General features: G+C 32.8%; 2 protein-coding genes across 2 annotated transcripts in view; both read left to right on the top strand.

The window, feature by feature from the left end:
* Positions 1-21,545, top strand: part of LOC150110348 (uncharacterized) — a 220,889-nt gene that overhangs the window by 193,952 nt on the left and 5,392 nt on the right. The window lies entirely within an intron of this gene.
* LOC150110347 (uncharacterized) overlaps positions 15,332-21,545 on the top strand; it is a 227,789-nt gene continuing 221,575 nt past the window's right edge. Inside the window, exon 1 of the mRNA XM_090396216.1 lies at positions 15,332-15,453. The gene's annotated coding sequence lies outside the window, so the exon portion shown is untranslated. The remainder of the gene's footprint in view (positions 15,454-21,545) is intronic.

The raw sequence follows: 21,545 nt of genomic DNA, 5'->3' as shown, positions 1-21,545 counted from the left end.
TCTAGCAAGGAATATTAGGCAAAAACCATTCTCCTGGCAGAAGGAAATCGTGCAGAACGTAATTTTGAGGTTAAAGGGGCAACTATGTATGTCATATTGCATGTCACCTGCTGATATACATATCTTTTAAGATTTGATAGGGACCAGCTTGTAGAGTTTATGCACTGATGTATCGTTTAAAATGCTTCAGGCTCTACATTCATCCTGACAGTAGGTCATGATGAATGTAGAACCTGAAGAAAGTTTTCCTATGTCTAAAATCCACTGCAGGCATACGATTGCATTGATTACACGACATGCCAAATGTGATGTAGCGCACAATTTATCTAATACATGATACTTCTAGATTATGAAGAGTATAATAGACATTTTATACGCAAAAATTTTCTACGATTTTGAAACTGTGAATGGAAGGATGAATAACTGCAACGACTGAAGTTAATTTCCGTATGCGCTTCGTTACTGACATGCAAAGACTAGTGGTGGAGTTTTAAATTTTTACTGATGTTGGTGTTCAGTTTCATCAAAAATCGCTCCCATTGCTGCACTACTTTTAAAAGACTCGCTGATTCAACCTTATATTTCACGTAGGTTATAGCTGTTTCTTTAAATTAATCAATAGAGAGAGAGAGAGAGAGAGAGAGATTAATAATAATAATAATAATAATAATAATAATAATAATAATAATAATAATAATAATAATAATAATAATTACAATTAAACATCAACGAAGTGACACCATATGATCTACAAAAAAACAGTATTACTGTACTTGGAACAGTCCATATTTTAGGACTTTATTTACAGACTATTCTTATATTCTTGGATAGAACCTGAATTGTTCTGTATCGCCTGTCAAATTGTTGTTTAAATGATATATTGTTTTTGATTGTGTTTCAATTATGTGAATAAATAAATAATAAAAAATAATAATAATGGTGTACTACCACCATTATTATCATTATTATTATTATTATTATTATTATTATTATTATTATTATTATTATTATTATTATTTTGGAAGTGACAAATAATATGGTATTATAATTTTTTTTTTAAAAATATTATTATTATTATTATTATTATTAATGACAGCAATACATGGATAAATGGAGACATACTAAATAGTATTACTGTAAAAGAAAATCTATGGAAAAAAAAACTAAAAATTCATCCAATAACACACATTAACACACAAGAAACCAACTAACAACAAAAATTCCTAGTTAAGAAAGACACTACTATTTCCAAAAATTCATGGAATATAACGACAACATGAAGCAAACATGGGCGACACTCAAACGAATTAGTAACTCGAAAAAAGAAAACTTCAGCACAAGATTTTATTGCAAAAAAAAGTTTCGGTCAGGATACAAACCAACAGGAACTAGCAGACTCCATCAAGCATGCCTTCACAATCAATATCACACAACTCAAAAAAAAAAAAAAACAATCTACCAACGATCAACAAAAAAATACTGACGCTAAGTAAACAACAAACTGCATTTTCTACCCGTAACAAAACAGGAACTGGAAGAAGCACTCTTACAACTAAATCAAAGAGTCCTCCAGTAATAGACAAAGTAAGACTCTCAAACCTTTTAACACACTTTGAACAAATAAATCCAATACGTTTGAGACTCTTGAACATAATATTCGACACTGGCATTATTCTACAACAACAAGAACTAAGAACTGCAATAATTACGCCAATTTACAAACATGGTAAAAGAAACGATACTCAGAACTACAGACCAATAGCTACCCTACCAGCAATTTCACAAATTCTTGAAAAAATAACACACACCAGACTACAGAACTATGTACAGAAGTACAACATCATCTCACAAAACCAATACGGCTTTCAGAAAACAAAAAGCACCAACACATTATTAGAAGACATCGCCGACGCAATAAGCAAAGCTCTCGACAAAAACAAGTATGCCGTCCTTATACTGCTTGACTTAACCAAAGTATTTGATACACTTGAACATGACATACTACTCACCAAACTATACTGAATAGGTATATTTTGAAAACATGCACATTCCAGATTTTGAAAACATGCACATTCCAAATTGAGTTATCACGCCATTTTCTGCAGATATTGAAAATATCGAATGTAACTTACAAGATTAACTTATTGATTTGTCAGTTGATCTTGAAGTTTAGATGCGTTTTAAAAATAGGACTTTAAGTTACTTTTGTACGAATATAAATGTTGTAGAAAAATATCCAAAACTGTCTGAAGTGGTACCCCCCATTTTGCTTGCATTTCCAAGCTCGTACATGGTGGAAGCTGGTTTTTGCCATGTTAATTCCATTATAACAAAATAAAGAAATAAGCTAGATATAGAATTCCATGGCGATTTAAGGGTGAAACTTATTAATTTTGAACCCAACATTGCTAATCTTGTCAAGAGTCACGAAGCACACCCTTTACATTGACAATGTTAGTAAATTGTATACTAAGTTAATAAAAGTCTTATTTTCATATATATAATGAAGATTATATTATTGTTATTTTGTTATCTAAATTAAATTTAATATTTTATATATTATTTATCCGTCCTATCAAATATATAATGTTAAGCGGGACGTCAAAAAGGTATCCCTTTGACATTTCGCCAATATAATAATATATACTATATTATACATACCATAAACACTGTAAATATAAAATAAACAATCTAAAAACTCGCATAAGCATCTTTGTTGCTTGTCCTATTATAATTATGTAATAATAAAATAGAAGGGGGTCGATAAAAAGTCAAGAAACTCTTGAAGCGGTCGACGGTTAAAGACGTTTCGCTACCCCTGAGCTAAACAAATAGCTTTGAATTGTGCTGACATAATCAGTATTAATTACTTAAGCAGTTAATATTATTCTGCTTATTATTATGTAATACTTCTAAAAGATGAAAGTATTGAGGATTATTCGTTAATTTTAACATCAATTGTAATAATAATAATGTATACATTGCTTGTGGAGTTCTGTTGTAAATGAAAACAATTTCAAATAAAATAAAAAATAAATAAATCATCATCATCATCATATATCAAGGATTTAGGCCTAGTATGGCCTGTTCCGGCCTTAGAAGTCATTGTTGAATTGTTTAAGAGGACGTCCTGGTTTTCTTTTTCCTAATGGCTTGTACTTTAAGGCTTGTTTTGGTAATCTTTCTGTTTTCATTCTTTGAACGTGTTCCATCCATTTATGTTTATATTTTTTAATTTTTTCAATTACTGGTTCTTGGTTTAATTCTTTCATAATATCTTCGTTTCTTTTGTGATCAAATAGGGTATACTTTGCAGTTTTTCTCATAAACTTCATTTCTGCTGTTGTTAACCTTTTGTTTGTCTTTTTGTTTTATTGTTCAGATTTCGCTTCCATAAATTAAGACCGGTAGGGCTAATGTATTGTATACTTTTAACCTGGTTTGTTTTCGAACTAGGTTTGGTTTAAATATAGAGTTAATTACTCCTGTTATTTTTAAATATTTTGCAATTTTTATGTTTACATCTTTTTCATTTTCATAAGTGATCATACATCCTAGGTAGTTAAATGAATTCATCTGTTCTAAGATCTTGTTATCTAATACTATTTTAGTTCTTGCTGGATCTTGTCCTTTAAAGGCTATAGTTTTTGATTTTTCCGTTGATATTATCATACCATAATCTTTGGATATCTCATTTAGATTTAAAATAGCTTTTTGTAAGTTATCTTCAGAATTTGTAATTATTATTTGGTCGTCTGCAAAGAGGAGAGTGTTTAAGTTAACTGTAGGTGAAAGTTTAATTCCTTGATGTAAATTTTTATTCCATTTATATTTCATTTAAGTAGATATTAAAGAGTTGCTGAGAGGGGGACATCCCTGTCGGACCCCTTGGTTTATCTCTCTCGTATATATATATATATGATAGCGCGTGATTTAATCTTATTTGTATTTGGTTATTTTCATATATACTTATGACAACTTTTAGGATATTATTTGGTATTTGTCTTTCTTTTAATATGTTAAATAATATGTTTCTTTTAACTTTGTCATGAAAATGCTTTTTCAAAGTCAATAAATGCAATATATGTTTCTAAATTATATTCTCTTCTTTTCTCTATTATTAATTTTAGGCAGAAGGCTGGGTCTATACATGATCGTCCTTTTCTAAATCCATTTTGTACCTCTAGAATAAAGTTTTCGGAATATTTGATTAGTTTGTTATTTAAGATTCTGCTATATATTTTGTAACATGAATTTAGTATACTGATACCTCTATAGTTTTTAGGGTCATCTCTATTACCTTTCTTAAAGATAGGAATCACAATTGATTTTTTCCATTCTATTGGGGGAATACCAGTTGAGTAAATTTTATTTAAAAATAATAAGTCTTCCTTTGAATCTTGTTCCTGCTTCTTTATATAGTTCTGAACCTAGCTTATCTTCTCCAGGTGATTTTCCGTTTCTTGTTTCTTTCAGGCTGATTTCTAATTCTTCTTCAGTTATTTCCTTTTCATTTTCGTTAATTGTTTGCATTTGTCTTTTTTAAAATATTTGTCTGTCCACAGTTCTGTGTAGTAATTTAGAAATTCTTCTAATTTCAATTCAGTGTTTAATTTTATGTTTTCTTTGGTATCTGCATTTAGGTGTTTCAAAATCTTATATAAATTGGGTCTTATTTTATATTAATCATGTTCTAAATTAGAAACAAATTTATTCCATGATTCTCTATGTCTTTTTCTGAATAAATAAATAAATAAGTATTATTATTATTTTTTTATTATTATTATTGGGGGTGTTGTTGTTGCTGGTGGCGGAGAGACCACAATAAGCAATTGAAAGATAGAAAAAGTAAAAAATGGACTACAGAAGAAAAACGAAGAAGTTATTCACACACACACACAACAGTTTCTTATAAGTATTCTCTTCAGCCACCATCTTATCAAAGCTAACAATATTTATAATCTAATCCTATATCTTCTAATTTATGCAACAGACTTTCGTGTAGTATGCTTTAGCAAAGTCCGAAGTTATCATAGTATATTTATTCCCTTTCAGCAAATTATTAAACATTACACCCCTTTTTTTTTTGTAAATGTTTCTTTACCTTCGAACTGGACCTATAATATGTCTATCAACTGATTTTTGTGTGCGAGTTCTCACCATTTTTTCTAAACTCCCAGCAATACTCCAGGGATAATAGCATGTCGGTAATTAAACAAATCAATTTTCTCATCACCCTTGTACGACAAATGATCAAACATTGTTTCCTTTCCTTTCCTGTGGGAGATCTCCTGGGCTGTGTTTCTGCACAGGAGATCTCCCACATAATTTCCAATTGTGTGAGAAGCCTTTCCCGTTAATCTCAACATTCCTTTATCATACCTGATGATTTTCCTTTTTGCTTTTATTGCCTAATTCCTACACAGATTATGCAACAGTCTAAACCACTTTCTAATTCACCTCCATCTCTTCAACAGGCTTTGTTGAAACACTTTACCCATAATGTATATATCAAATTAATAGATTTTAGCAAAGTGAGCAATCTTTAACCTGCGCAGTCAGTTACTTTTCATTCACCGAGTTTTCTTTCCGTATACCACTAGTAACTTTACTGGCTTCAGTTTTATATATTTCATACATCCTGTCTTTCATATTCTCACTCTACGTATCTCTTGCTCTAAGGTTGACATCGATATCACCTCTACTGTACTAGTTTTTCGAACTCTAATGATACATTCAAAAACTGCATCATTAAGCAGATCTTCAAAACTCCGTTTCGTTCAGTAAGGAGTATTACTCTGTACTGACCACTGTACTCTTTTGAGTTTGTCATAATTTCCAGATTTGTAGTTTAACATGTAGCATTCCTTAACGGGAATATCTCTGGTTTGCTACTTCCCAACTGAGTACTGTATAATCGCTGTCACCAGCTAGTGAAAAAAGTCACATCTAAATGAGATCCCTTCTGATACAATGATCAATTCTACTATTCTTTGACCTCGAGTTCCTTCTTTCACTTGGGTTTCAGAAACTTGTCTAGGGCAGCTCAATAAATTCTCCTTCATTCTTCTTATCGTTTTTTCTGCTATCAAATTAATGTTAGAATAATTTATGTCATCCATATTTATTATATTTTTAATACCCATAAAGGTAATTTGGCGATGAAAATACGTCATCTTCAACGGCTAGGCCTATAACAACAGTTACCACATTTTTCATTTTGTTACTTTCGATTCACATCAGATAACCTCAAACTTCCAGCTCCATGGAACATTATTACCATTATTGCTTTCATGAGATTATAGCCTAACTGGACTCAAAATATCATTATTATTATCCTCCTCCATTTTCTATCTCTTTTGTCATTCCTGAAGATGTTACTCCCTTTAGAGTCCATTCCAGGTACTTAGGTATGAATGTCACATTTCATTAATTCTACCAATGGTAGCCCACAACTAATTCACCGAGCCAATAACCTCAACCGCGTTTTTTCTCGATCCAGCATATTTGGAATATACTTGTATCCAGTTTTGGATTTTTTTCTTTCTCTCCTTCATATATACTATACAGTCTAAACATAAAGCGTATACACATTTCTTGAAAATATGACAACGGATAGTATGAGGAACAAACAGCCATGGCACCAACCCAATAAAATGTAGGACTTCTTTTCGCTGCGATGACTGTGGTAATCCTACAATTCAAAGTATTCATAAGCGTGCGATAGCGATCAATGGGGATTTTGGGCCATTCTTCCTGTGGGCATGTAATGAGATCCTGTACCGTTATGTGGAGGATTTCTCCCCAGACCTCACTCGACGATCCAGTTCATCCCATACATGCTGAATAGGGTTGAGATCAGGTTTCAGAAACTTGTCTAGGAACAGCTCAATAAATTCTCCTTCACTCTTATTATTTTTTCTGTTATCATATTAATGTTGGAATAATTTAAGAAGCACACTCAAGTGTGGTAACGTTAATCCACAAAAAAACGCAGTTGCAGCAGCAGCCTTATGACACAGTGTATTGTCTTGCTGACAAAAACAATAGACAGTACCCTCTAAAAACGCCACAAATTAGGAACAAATGCATTCTCTAGAACGTTCAATTACATCTCGGGGTTCAATATTCGTCGCACCTCAAACAGAGCTCCAAGGCTAAAACAGGAAGAACCATAATAAGTAGAACATACCATCACACTACATTCATAACTGGAGTTATATACTCTGGTAAGAGACATCCGAACATCCGCCATACCCACATCCGCCCATCTTCTCGGTATAGGGTGTATCGTGATTCATAGCACAATAACACACAGCTTTCCTGGATTTCTGGTATATGACTTACGTTGGTTCCATAAAATGGCTAGGTTTCACACTAAGTATACCGGAAAGTCGGTGATGTACCTGTAATAGTATTAGTCATCATCATCTGGGGGGGGGGGGGGTGGGGGGGGGGGGGGGTGGGGGGGGGGGGGGGTGGGGGGGGGGGGGGGTGGGGGGGGGGGGGGGTGGGGGGGGGGGGGGGTGGGGGGGGGGGGGGGTGGGGGGGGGGGGGGGTGGGGGGGGGGGGGGGTGGGGGGGGGGGGGGGTGGGGGGGGGGGGGGGTGGGGGGGGGGGGGGGTGGGGGGGGGGGGGGGTGGGGGGGGGGGGGGGTGGGGGGGGGGGGGGGTGGGGGGGGGGGGGGGTGGGGGGGGGGGGGGGTGGGGGGGGGGGGGGGTGGGGGGGGGGGGGGGTGGGGGGGGGGGGGGGTGGGGGGGGGGGGGGGTGGGGGGGGGGGGGGGTGGGGGGGGGGGGGGGTGGGGGGGGGGGGGGGTGGGGGGGGGGGGGGGTGGGGGGGGGGGGGGGTGGGGGGGGGGGGGGGTGGGGGGGGGGGGGGGTGGGGGGGGGGGGGGGTGGGGGGGGGGGGGGGTGGGGGGGGGGGGGGGTGGGGATGCTTTGTGAGGAAATAAGGTGATAATACCGGACACAGGCATCAATTATCTCGGTTGAATAAGAAGACCGAGAGAGTAATGGATTTCGAATTCCACATGGGAACTAACCAGAAGAAAACGTTTGAAAAATCAAAGAGACCCACGCATTGATTCATATAGGAGTTTATTTAGAGAAATTCGAAGAGCCATTTAGCAGGAAAGAAAAGGATCTACACAAAAATATGTGAATAGCTTCCATTCCAGATGAGGATGCTCAAATATAATAGCATGTTTTATTTAGTTCGTGATTTAGAGCCGAATTTTCCATCCAAGTTGAATTATATCAAATAGAGGAATGGAGCATTAATAACAGGAAAATGGAATTTAAAAAAATATGGAAATAAAAATGTGAGGTACTGTACAGAAGAGTGTTGTAAGATTATGCAAAGATTTTGCCCTGGACTCGCCTCGTATCTACAGCAATCTTAGCTATAATCTACCTGTCCAGCATAGTTCTGCCATTAGATACTTTCATAAAGTGATTCATGCTCTCGCATTTGCACAACAACCGAACAACAGAACGGATTACAACGACAATTCAAATTTAACTTTAGTTCACTAGTCTGTTATTATAGTTGCACTGTGTTTTTATTTTTTGTATGTTTTATTTTTATTTGCATTAATTGGTACGACACCGGAAGAAATCATATTTGTTGAAGCAGGTGGAGTGCTTCATTAAATTGAATTATTTTCTAATTTATCCATTATATTCAGTCAAAAAGATGACATATCTTATCACTGAGTAAATTTAGTTACTTATATTATATATATAATTCTAGTTCTAAAAAATTCCGAAGAAGGTGCCTAAAGCGAATTTAACAGTTTAGTTAACATCGACAACCATCAGTCCTTTTAATTTCTTAAACGATTTATTGTATAGCATGTTTTCCTGAAAATTAGTAAAACTCGGTTTTTTTGAGAAATATAAAAGAAATTTTTAATCACCTGGAAATAAGATAATAATCGTTCTCAGTAAAGGAGATTTCGCTCTAATATGACAGAGAACGTTATTCGTTGATTTTTGGGTATTTTAATGGAATAGTAATCGTTAACTCCAATTTGCTTACTTACTTTTACAAACAACGTTAAAGGATAATCCTACAGGAATAGGTGAAATAGGATTTGTATGTACAGGGTAAAAAATACTGCTCAGGAAACCGTTTAAAATTTAAACACTTTATTTTTCGAAGTATTTCGGTTAATCAATAATAAGCTGGCTCTAACAATTCTTAGATTTTGGTATATCTTATTCATTGGAATGTAGTTTCCAAGGTAACAAATGATGAGAACAAAAAAAGGAATAGAGAAAGGTTAAACCTGGAAACTGCGTAAATTGCAAAACTAATGTATACTTTCATGCGAAAAATTTCAGCGAAGTCATGCATCATATTCATTAAATTCGACTTTGAAACAAAGGAGATATTAAGGCGATTAAGTTTCGATATTTTCAGGTGTATGGGTTTTGTATGTATAAAATATTGTGGATAATATTCCTTATCTATTGCGGTGCAAAATATGTGAAGTTCGGAATGAAATGAGGCTTTCAGTTTTAGTTTGTTACGATTATGACTGTAGACATTTCGCCTTTTTGTTCAGATGTAGTTTTCTTAGAATTCCATAGTATATATATATAAATATATAAATATATAAATATATATATATATATATATATATATATATATAAATATATATAATGAAATAGGTAATAACAGGTACAAAGAATATCAAATGCTTTCATTAGTTAATAACCTTTCGTGACGAAATAGTTTATTTGAAGCAGATGATTATAAGGAATATTAGAAGCGGTATAATATGAAACAATGTATTTTTAAACTAATTAAAAACGAGTTAAATTATCACTTCACACCGATTTGTTTATTGTTACCTCACTCGTAACCTTTCTTCTTGTAATAGAGAGAAAAACTTGTAATGAGGCAGAATTGGATAAATGTCCATCCCCAAACCAATGTAGTTATAACAGGAATGATGGGGCGAAATGCGCATGTTCAAAAGAATTCGATCCGAAGGGAGGGGATGAATGTGTAGGTATGTTATTTCAGAAATATATTTCTATTTGTTTAAGAGGAAATTAAATTATTCAAAACTTGAAGAATAATAAAAATCTTCCTACTGCTGAAGGAATAATTTTAGGTGAATTGCAATCCTTGAGGGGTAATTAATAGAATGAAAATATTGGTGTTGCGGTAGAAGCAATTTGTGCAAATACAATGACAATTCATTCTATCAGACAGAATGTTTGACATATTAAAATATTAAGGAAATTATGGTTTCTGCTAATTATATTAATGCAACGCGTTAAAAAAATACCATAATTAAACTGATGAATTAAGTAGTGCACACTATTAAATGTTTCATAATATCTGAGAACATCGAGCAACAGACATTCCATTGTTTATTAATCTCCGATGATATGTTCTTCCCTAAGTGGATTATTTTTAAATCCAAATAAAATTGCGTAATGAAATTAAATGCACCTATAAATACTTAGTGGAAACAAACATAGAGTATATACGATTTTCGAACAACCCAATATTTTCTCCTCAGAAAATTAATCCTCACCTATCTTTCCCTCTAATTAATCATATAATTTCCATTCTATGTCAAACGCTCATATTATTACACAAGACTGCTAATGTGAATAAGGTAATGAAGTAACAATAGCAATATTGAGTTGATCTATTAAAATATATACATCTGGAAACAAATGAGAAGAACTCACGAAATGCTTTGTGAGGAAATAAAGTGATAATACCGGACACAGGCAACAATTATCTCGGTTGAATAAGAAGACCGAGAGAGCAATGGATTTCGAATTCCACATGGGAACTAACCAGAAGAAGACGTTTGAAAAATCAAAGAGACCCACGCACTGATTAATATAGGAGTTTATTTAGAGAAGTTCGAAGAGCCGTTTAGCAGGAAAGAAAAGTTTCTACACAAAAAAATGTGAATAGCTTCAGTTCCAGATGAGGATGCTCAATTATAATAGCATGTTTTATTTAGTTCGTGATTTAGAGCCGAATATTCCTTCCATGTTGAATTATATCAAATAGAGGAATGGAGCATTAATAACAGGAAAATGGAATTTAAAAAAATATGGAAATAATAATGTGAGGTACTGTACAGAAGAGTGTTGTAAGAATATGCAAAGATTTTGCCGTGGACTCGCCTCGTATCTACAGCAATCTTAGCTATAATCTACCTGTCCAGCATAGTTCTGCCATTAGATACTTTCATAAAGTGTTTCATGTACTCGCATTTGCACAACAACAACAGAACAACGGAACGGATTACAACGACAATTCAAATTTAACTTTAGTTCACTAGTCTGTTTTTATAGTCGCACTGTGTTTTTTTTTTTGTGTTTTATTTTTATTTGCATTGACTGGTACGACACCTGAACAAATCTTATTTGTTGAAGTAGATGGAGTGCTCCATTAAATTGAATTATTTTCTAATTTATTCATTACATTCAGTCAAAAAGATGACATATCCAATCACTGAGTAAATGTAGTTACTTATATATATATATATATATATATATATATATAGCATGTTTTCCTGAAAATTAGTAAAACACGGTTTTCTTATGAAAAATACGGAAATCAATTTCTCATCACCTGGAAATAAGATGATAATGGTTCGCAGTAAAGGGGATTTCGCTCTAATATATCATAAAACGTTATTCATTGATTTATGGGTATTTTAATAGAATAGTAATCCTTAACTCCAATTTGCTTACTTAATTTTACAAATAACGTTAATGAATAGTCCTACAGGAATAGGTGAAATAGGATTTGAATGTACAGGGTAAAAAATACTGCTCAAGAAACCTTTTAAAATTTAAATACTTTATTTTACGAAGTATTTCGGTTAATCAATAAAAAGCTATCTCTAACAATTTTTAGATTTACGTATATCTTATTCTTTGGAAGGTAGGATCCAAGGTAACAAATGATGGGCACAAAAATCGAATAGAGAAAGTTTAAATCTGGAAATCCCCTAAATAGCAAAACTAATATATACTTACATGCGAAACATTTCAGTGAATTCTTCCATCATATTCGTTAAATTCGACTTTGAAACAAAGGAGATATTGATAAGATTAAGTTTCCATATTTTCAGTTGCATGAATTTTGTATGTATAAAATATTGTTGATAATATTTCTTATCTATTGTGGTGCAAAATATTTGAAGTTCGGATTGAAATGAGGGTTTCTGTTTTAGGTAGACATTTCGCCTTTTTGTTCAGATGTAGTTTTTCAGAATTCCATAATATAAATATATAAATAAATAAAAAATAAATAAATATACATATAAATATATATAATGACATAGGTAATAACAGTTACAATGAATATCAAATGCTTTCATTAGTTAATAACATTTCGTGACGAAATAGTTCATTTGAAGCAGATGCTTATAAGGAATATTAGAAACGGTATAATATATAACAATGTATTTTTAAACTAATTAAAATCGAGTTCAGTTATTACTTCACACCGACCTGTTTATTGTTACCTCACTCGTAAACTTTCTTCTTGAAATAGAGAGAAAAACTTGTAATGAGGCAGAATTGGATAAATGTCCATCCCCAAACCATTGTAGTTATAACAGGAATGATGGGGCGATATGCGCATGTTCAGAAAAATTCGATCCGATGGGAGTGGATGAATGTGTAGGTATGCGTTTCAGAAATATATTTCTATTTGTTTAAGAGGAAATAAAATTATTCAAAACTTGAAGAATAATAAAAAACTTCCTACTGCTGAAGGAATAATTTTAGGCGTATTCCAATCCTAGAGGGGTAACTAATAGAATGAAAATATTGGTGTTGCGGTAGAAGGAATTTGTGCAAATACAGTGACCATTCATTCTATCAGACAGAAAGTTTGACATATTAAAATATTAAGGTAATTATGGTTTCTACTAATTATATTAATGCAACGCAGTAAAAAATAAACCATAATTAATCTGATGAATTAAGTAGTGCACACTATTAAAAGTTTCATAATTTCTGAGAACATCGAGCAACAGACATTCCTTTGTTCATTAATCTCTGATGATATGTTCTTCCCTAAGTGGATTATTTTTAAATCCAAATAAAATGGCGTAAGGGAATTAAATGCACCTGTAAACACTTGCTGGAAACAAACATATACTATACATGATTTTCGAACAACCCAATATTTTCTCTTCAGAAAATTAATCCTCACCTATCTTTCCCTCTAATTAATCATATAATTTCCATTCTATGTCAAACGCTCATATTATTACACAAGACTGCTAATGTGAATAAGGTAATGAAGTAAAAATAGCAATATTGAGTTGATCTATTAAAATATATACATCTGGAAACAAATGAGAAGAACTCACGAAATTCTTTTTGAGGAAATAGGGTGATAATACCGGACACAGGCAACAATTATCTCGGTTGAATAAGAAGACCAAGAGAGCAATGGATTTCGAATTCCACATGGGATCTAACCAGAAGGAGACGTTTGAAAAATCAAAGAGACCCACGCATTGATTCATATAGGAGTTTATTTAGAGAAGTTCGAAGAACCATTTAGCAGGAAAGAAAAGGTTCTACACAAAAAAATGTGAATAGCTTCAGTTCCAGATGAGGATGCTCAATTATAATAGGATGTTTTATTTAGTTCGTGATTTAGAACCGAATTTTCCGTCCAAGGTGAATTATATCAAATAGAGGAATGGAGCATTAATAACAGGAAAATGGAATTCAAAATATGGAAATAGTAATGTGAGGTACTGTACAGAAGAGTGTTGTAAGAAAATGCAAAGATTTTGCCATGGACTCGCATCGTATCTACAGCAATCTTAGCTGTAATCTACCTGTCCAGCATAGTTCTGCCATTAGATACTTTCATAAAGTGATTCATGCACTCGCATTTGCACAACAACAACAGAACAACAGAACGGATTACAACGACAATTCAAATTTAACTTTAGTTCACTAGTCTGTTATTATAGTAGCACTGTGTTTTTATTTTTTGTATGTTTTATTTTTATTTGCATTAATTGGTACGACACCTGAAGAAATCATATTTGTGGAAGCAGGTGGAGTGCTCCATTAAATTGAATTATTTTCCAATTTATCCATTAAATTCAGTCAAAAAGATGACATATCCAATCACTGAGTAAATGTAGTTACTTATATTATATATATATATATATATATATATATAATTCCAGTTCTAAAAAATTAGGAAGGCAGTACCTAAAGCGAATTTATCAGTTTATTTAACATTGACAACCATCAGACCTTTTAATTTCTTAAACGATTTATTGTATAGCATGTTTTCCTGAAAATTAGTAAAACACGGTTTTCTTATGAGAAATACAAAAGAAATTTTTCGTCACCTGGAAATAAGATAATAACCGTTCGTAGTAAAGTAGATTTCGCTCTAATATAACAAAAAACGTTATTCATGGATTTATGGGTATTTTAATAGAATAGTAATCGTTAACTGCAATTTGCTTACTTAATTTTACAAACAACGTTAAAGGATAATCCTACAGGAATAGGTAAAATAGGATTTGAATGTACAGGGTAAAAAATACTGCTCAGGAAACCGTTTAAAATTTAAACACTTTATTTTTCGAAGTATTTCGGTTAATCAATAATAAGCTGGCTCTAATAAATCTTAGATTTACGTATATCTTATTCTTTGGAACGTAGGATCCAAGGTAACAAATGATGAGCACAAAAAACGAATAGAGAAAGGTTAAATATGGAAACAGCGTAAATAGCAAAAATAATATATACTTACATGCGAAAATTTTCAGCGAAGTCATCCATCCTATTCATTAATTTCGACTTTGAAAGAAAGGAGATATTAAGGCGATTAAGTTTCGATATTTTGAGGTGTATGAATTTTATATGTATAAAATATTGTGGATAATATTCCTTATCTATTGCGGTTCAAAATATGTGAAGTTCGGAATGAAATGAGGCATTCAGTTTTAGTTTGTTACGATTAGGATTGTAGACATTTCGCCTTTTTGTTCAGATGTAGTTTTCTTAGAATTCCATAATATATATGTATAAATATATAAATATATATATATATATAAATATATATAATGACATAGGTAATAACAGGTACAATGAATATCAAATGCATTCAATAGTTAATAACATTTCGTGACAAAATAGTTTATTTGCAGGAGATGTTTATTAGGAATATTAGAAACGGTGTTATATGTAACAATGAATTTTTAAACTAATTAAAAACGAGTTCAATTATTACTTCACACCGACCTGTTTATTCTTACCTCAATTGTAACCTTTCTTCTGGAAATAGAGAGAAAAACTTGTAATGAGGCAGAATTAAATAAATGTCCATCCCCAAACCAATGTAGTTATAACAGGAAGGATGGGCCGAAATGCGCATGTTCAAAAGCATTCGAACCAAAGGGAGTGGATGAATGTACAGGTATGTGATTTCAGAAATATATTTCTATTTGTTTAAGAAGAAATTAAATTAATCAAAACTTGAAGAATAATAAAAAATTTCCTACTGCTGAAGGAATAATTTTAAGCGTATTGCTATCCCAGAGGAGTAACTAAAAAACGAAAATATTGGTGTTGCGGTAGAAGCAATTTGTGCAAACACAATGACAATTCATTCTATCAGACAGAAAGTTTGACATATTAAAATATTAAGGTAATTATGGTTTCTGCTAATTATATTAATGCAACGCGGTAAAAAATAAACCATAATTAATCTGATGAATTAAGTAGTGCACACTATTAAAAGTTTCATAATTTCTGAGAACATCGAGCAACAGACATTCCTTTGTTCATTAATCTCTGATGATATGTTCTTCCCTAAGTGGATTATTTTTAAATCCAAATAAAATGGCGTAATTGAATTAAATGCACCTGTGAAAACTTGGTGGAAATAAACATAGCGTATACACGATTTTCGAACAACCCAATATTTTGTCTTCAGAAAATTAATCCTCACCTATCTTTCCCTCTAATTAATCATATAATTTCCATTCTATGTCGATAGCTCATATTATTACACAAGACTGCTAATGTGAATAAGGTAATGAAGTAACAATAGCAATATTGAGTTGAACTACTAAAATATATACATCTGGAAAAAATGAGAAGAACCCACGAAATGCTTTGTGAGGAAATAAGGTGATAGTACCGGACACAGGCAACAGTTATCTCGGCTGAATAAGAAGACCGAGAGACCAATGAATTTCGAATTCTACATGGGAACTAACCAGAAGAAGACGTTTGGAAAATTATAGAGACCCACGGACTGATTCATATAGGAGTTTATTTAGAGAAGTTCGAAGAGCCATTTCGCAGGAAAGGAAAGGTTCTACACAAAAGAATGTGAATAGCTTCAGTTCCAAATGACGATGCTCAATTATAATAGCATGTTTTATTTACTTCGTGATTTAGAGCCGGATTTTACGTCCAAATTGAATTATATCAAATAGAGGAATGGAGCATTAATAACAGGAAAATGGAATTCAAAATATGGAAATAGTAATGTGAGGTACTGTACAGAAGAGTGTTGTAAGAAAATCAAAGATTTTGCCCTGGACTCGCATCGTATCTATAGCAATCTTAGCTGTAATCTACCTGTCCAGCATAGTTCTGCCATTAGATAGTTTCATAAAGTGATTCATGCACTCGCATTTGCACAACAACAACAGAACAACAGAACGGATTACAACGACAATTCAAATTTAACTTTAGTTCACTAGTCTGTTATTATAGTAGCACTGTGTTTTTATTTTTTGAATGTTTTATTTTTATTTGCATTAATTGGTACGACACCTGAAGAAATCATATTTGTTGAAGCAGGTGGAGTGCTCCATTAAATTGAATTATTTTCTAATTTATCCATTATATTCAGTCAAAAATATGACATATCCAATCACTGAGTAAATGTAGTTACTTATATTATATATATATATATATATATATAATTCCAGTTCTAAAAAATTAGGAAAGCGGTGCCTAAAGGGAATTTAACAGTTTATTTAACATTGACTAGCATCAGTCCTTTTAATTTTTTAAACGATTTATTGTATACCATGTTTTCCTGAAAATTAGTAAAACACGGTTTTCTTATGAAAAATACTGAAAGAAATTCTCATCACCTGGAAATAAGATGATAATCGTTCGCCGTTAAGGAGATTTCGCTCTAATATAACAAAGAACGTTATTCATTGATTTATGGGTATTTTAATAGAATAGTAATCGTTAACTCCAATCTGCTTACTTAATTTTACAAACAACGTTAAAGAATAATCCTACAGAAATAGGTGAAATAGGATTTGAATGTACAGGGTAAAAAATACTGCTCAAGAAACCGTTTAAAATTTAAACACTTTATTTTTCGAAGTATTTCGGTTAATCAATAAAAAGCTGGCTCTAACAATTTTTTGATTTACGTATATCTTACTCTTTGGAATGTAGGATCCAAGGTAGCAAATGATGGGCACAAAAAACGAATAGATAAAGGTTAAATCTGGAAATCCCGTAAATAGCAAAACTAATATATACTTACATGCCAAAACTTTCAGCGAATTCTTCCATCATATTCGTTAAATTCGACTTTGAAACAAAGGAGATATTAAGGAGATTAAGTTTCGATATTTTCAGGTGCATGAATTTTGTATATATAAAATATTGTGGATAATATTCCTTATCTATTGTGGTGCAAAATATGTGAAGTTCGGAATGAAATGAGGCTTTCAATTTTAGTTTGATACGATTAGGGCTGTAGACATTTCGCCTTTTTGTTCAGATGTAGTTTTTTAGAATTCCATAATATAAATATATAAATAAATAAAAAATACATAAATATATATATAAATATATATAATGACATAGGTAATAACAGGTACAATGAATATCAAATGCTTTCATTAGTTAATAACATTTCGTGACGAAATAGTTTATTTGAAGCAGATGGTTATAAGGAATAATAGAAACGGTATTATATATAACAATGTATTTTTAAACTAATTAAAAACGAGTTCAATTATTACTTCACACCGACCTGTTTATTGTTACCTCACTCGTAACCTTTCTTCTTGAAATAGAGAGAAAAACTTGTAATGAGGCAGAATTGGATAAATGTCCCTCCCCAAACCAATGTAGTTATAACAGGAATGATGGGGCGAAATGCGCATGTTCAAAAGAATTCGATCCGAAGGGAGTGGATGAATGTGTAGGTATGTGATTTCAGAAATATATTTCTATTTGTTTAAGAGGAAATTAAATTATTCAAAACTTGAAGAATAATAAAAAATTTCCTACTGCCCTAGGACAAATCTACGAATAAGTAGGAACCAACCTGTTCCATAGGATTTCGGTTTCGAATAACTACACAGTAAAATATGTAGGTCTACACGTGAGCGAAAATTAGAATAGGAAAGGAACTTATAATCATATATCAATATCATGGAAACCAGAAATTTGTATAACCATGTAGTCAAATTGTTCGATACTATATATCGATATCTGCAGTGATTCAGAGAAAATAAAAAACGGATACTGGCAACACTTTAGGGTCTCAGGCGCGGCATCTGTTCTGCTGCAGCGTTAGCTTTTGTTTTGCTGTATTCTAACTGTGGCTTTGTTATTCAATGGCAGTGATTTAAATTTCATATATTTTAAAGTTTTAAGCCTTATTTTTTAGAGCTTTAAGTCTATCCTTGCAATGTCAAAATGGCGAAACTGCAGTTTTACGGCCGATCTCCAGAAAGAATTCAAATTTATTAATCTGGAACAAGCTGTGTAGTTATGGAACAAAAGTGATATTCCAACATTGTAATTCCATTTTTCCGTTGCTTATGGAGGCAGAAGTGACATCAACCACGCAGCCAGAAACCCGAAGATGCTGAAAAGACTGTGGTTTCAATTAAAAAAAAATCAGCTCATTTCTGCCCCCAAGATCTTCTGATCTCACATCCTGCGACGTTTTCTTGTGGTGGTTCGTAAAAGAAACAGTTTATGTACGACATCTACCAACAACTTGGTTGACCTTAAAAACCGTATGACAACTGCGGTGAACTGAGTGACGCAAGACATCCTTCGTCTGGTTGGAATGAATTTAGCTACTGTCCTGATATTACCGTGCGGCCGGGGAGGGAGGGGAGGCACATTGAACATCTATAAACTTTATTGTGAGTATAATCTAATATTCTTTAAATTATATTTCTGTCACTAGTTCTCTGTTTGATATATAGACTTACAAAATTGATTCCATCTTTTTGAATCACCCTGTACTATGGTTCAGACATAGTCTGAATCTTCTTCTTGTTGGGTATCACGTCATTTCGTGAGTATAGAAATAGGGAAGAAGAAGAAAACAGAAATGTAAGAAACGATAATACGAGTCTGATATCATGAATTCCGTACGAATCTTGTACAATCTGATTTCCTGAATGTCACAAAGATGCATGTACTGAAAAAAAGACAATTTAGCCATAACATTATTATATTCTTAAACCTGCACGATGCTGTGTGGTTAATGTTCAACACTGTTAATATAATACTGAAAGTGGTAAACCACTTGGCTTAAGGTTGTGTAGCTTCAGATTTTGTTACTGATGAAAATTATTCAAATGATGTAGATACTCTCTCTCTCTCTCTAACTTTGTGATGACGTTTCCCTTTCAAAGGAAAATCATTACTTCGAAAGGAAAAATATTTTATGTTAGGCGTTTTGTAAACTGCCTAAAAGTAATAGGGAAAAAACTTATGATATCGCCTTTTCTTTGTGAACCGCTTTATTTTTTCTTCTATAGTTATGGGAAAATTTCATAATTAACATATGTTTCCAGAAGATAATGGTTGACTCATAAATCGGGCTAACCAATTAGATTTTCGCTACGCATTTTCGTTTTGTATGTGTGTTGTGTGAACACTGTTGCATGGACTAAAGTTTGATAAGTTTTATGAGGTCATCAATGAGCAGTTCTAGCAATATCTGCATGCCATTGTAGAGATAGAGATCGATTTCCACATTTCATATTCGCTGCTTTGATAAAAGCAGTAGAACTTAAGGCGAGGCACTTTTTGTACATTTGGCCGTGAACATACCCATCGAAATTTTCCTTGGGAAGAAACACACATTCAGTTAATAAAATGAAATATTCGATAATGTTAACTGCAATCCTGATTACCTCGATGCATGTTTCTCAAGCATTTTCAGGTAGTGTACATAATATTTCTGTGATTTCATTCACTTTTATTATAGCAATTAATTTATGAAGTGCTAAACTTAGTTTTAGCACTACATAAATTATTTCCTGATTTCCTGAATGTCACAAAGATGCATGTACTGACAAAAAAGACAATTTAATCATAACATTATTATATTCTTAAACCTACACGATGCTGTATGGTTAATGTTCGACACTGTTAATATAATACTGAAATTAGTAAACTACTTGGCTTAAGGTTGTGTCGCTTCAGAGTTTGTTACTTTATGAAAATTATTCAAACGATGTAGATATTCTCTCTCTCTCTCTCTCTAACTTTGTGAGACGTTTTCCTTTCAAAGTAAAATCATTACTTCGAAAGGAAAAATATTTTACTGTTAGGGGTTTTGTAAACTGATTAACAGTAATAGAGAAAAAACTTATTGTATCGCCTTTTCTTTGAGAACCGCTTTATTTTTTCTTCGATAGTTATGGGAGAATTTCATAATTTACATATGTTTCCAGAAGATAATGGTTAATTCATAAATCGGCATATCCAATTAGATTGTGACTACGCATTTTCGTTTAGTATGTGTGTGTGTGATCACTCTTGCATGGACTGAAGTTCAATTGTAAGATTAATGAGGTCATCAATGACCAGTTCAAGTAATATCTGCACTGTAGAGAGAGAGATTGATTTCCACATTTCATATTCGCTGCTTTGATAAAAGCAGCGAATATGAAATGTGGAATTTAATGTAGATTTTCCTTGGGAAGAATCACACCTTCAGTTAATAAAATGAAATATTCGATAAGATTAACTGCAATCCTGATTACCTGGATACATGTTTCTCAAGCATTTTCAGGTAGTGTACATAATATTTCTGTGATTTCATTCACTTTTAATTTAGCAATTAATTTATGTAGTGCTAAATACTCATGATTAATTAATATTCATCAACTCTAAAGAAATAAAAATAAAAGGGTATTTTGAAAACACCGTCTTCCTACGAAGTAAAGTCGAAACTTCCTGTTCATCATTAAGAAATATTGCACTAGAAGTTTCAACTTTTCCCAAAATTTGTATTTTTTGCTTTCTGCACACAGTACGATATTTTTTTTTAATCTATGATAACTTTTTAAGAGTTTTAGTAATGTGATGGGTTAAAATATATACTGTCTGTAAAATAACCAAATTCTAACAGTCGTGGCATTAGTATTTAGTACGCGTATTTACTTCTAGTTTGGTGGAGCTATCTACAAATATAGTAACAAAATTGTCACTTTTCACATCATTTGTACTTTATTCACAAAACTCACTTCTGTTATTTGCTTTGACCTC

This window comes from Typopeltis vanoorti, chromosome 1 (assembly GCF_054136105.1).
Source record: "Typopeltis vanoorti isolate ZY-2024b chromosome 1, IOZ_Tvanoo_1.0, whole genome shotgun sequence".
In the NCBI taxonomy this organism is placed as follows: domain Eukaryota; kingdom Metazoa; phylum Arthropoda; class Arachnida; order Uropygi; family Thelyphonidae; genus Typopeltis; species Typopeltis vanoorti.
The sequence above is the reverse complement of the archived record's forward strand: the minus strand, read 5'-3'. Positions and strand labels throughout refer to the sequence as shown.